The following is a 1,131-nucleotide window of genomic DNA, read 5'->3' as shown; positions in this document are numbered from 1 at the left end:
CATTCAGCAGCGAACGTGCAGCTCATTGAAGCGAGTGGCGAGAATGTGTTTTTGTAAAAGTCTGATGACGTCGTGGATTTACTTTCACTGCAAAACAGTGCTCAACAAAACAGCATCTGAGTTGTTCTTTTTACAGAGTTTTCCAAACTACTCTTAAAACAGAAAGAAAGTGTGACTTTAAACCGTGACGCCCTGAACGTCGGCCAATGTTGAGCCGTCGGGGACCTTTGGTCACTCTGACAGTGGAAGTCGGCTTTTGTGCTGATTGAGCGTGTTGAATAAGAGGCGGAGCCTGTCGGTGAGAGACATCACTCTGATTGGCTGTTTGGTAAATCATGCACAAGAAGATAATTAGAAGTGAGGAATGCAGGCAAACTACTAAAGTCCAGAGGGCACACACAACATCTTTCATGGTTATCTGATCTGATTATTCCAAAACACGATTATATTCAAAATGACATGTCAGAAGCTGCCGTTTCATCTACGCATCCTTTCAATCTGCAGTGATAGTTCTGCAGGTTTCCTGTTTTGCATTATGAACACAGACTACCGCCAGCTGCTGATACGGAGAGTTATTGTATTCCATGCAGACACAGAAGGCACATGGTGTGTTCAAGGGCCACTTTTTGGTGACGTAAAGCGCCCTAACCGCCAGCCTTCTTCACTCCTAGTTCTTTGATATCAGTTGGGTGGATCTGAACCTCTAAACAGACAGATATCATGGAATGCCTTTACACTCGCGTTCTATTGGCACTGTGTTCTGTCACGTGAATATAAGATATTTACAGAGAGACGATGTCACAATTCAGCTCCTCACCTTCCTTGTCTTAGTTGTTTTCATCCTGTCTGCCTGTTTCACTAACTAGCACGTCTTTCCAGATCCTGCTTCCCACCTCGTCAGTCCCTCGTTCCCTTCACCTGGTCCTCGTTAGTCCAACTCCCTTCACCTGTTCTCTCACCTGCCTCTGACCACTCCCACCTCGTCAGTCCCTCGTTCCCTTCACCTGGTCCTCGTTAGTCCAACTCCCTTCACCTGTCCTCTCACCTGCCTCTGACCACTCCCACCTCATCAGTCCCTCGTTCCCTTCGCCTGGTCCTCGTTAGTCCAACTCCCTTCACCTGTCCTCTCAC

This window comes from Pseudoliparis swirei, chromosome 7 (genome assembly GCF_029220125.1).
Source record: "Pseudoliparis swirei isolate HS2019 ecotype Mariana Trench chromosome 7, NWPU_hadal_v1, whole genome shotgun sequence".
In the NCBI taxonomy this organism is placed as follows: Eukaryota; Metazoa; Chordata; class Actinopteri; order Perciformes; family Liparidae; genus Pseudoliparis; species Pseudoliparis swirei.
Note: the sequence above shows the minus strand (reverse complement) of the source record.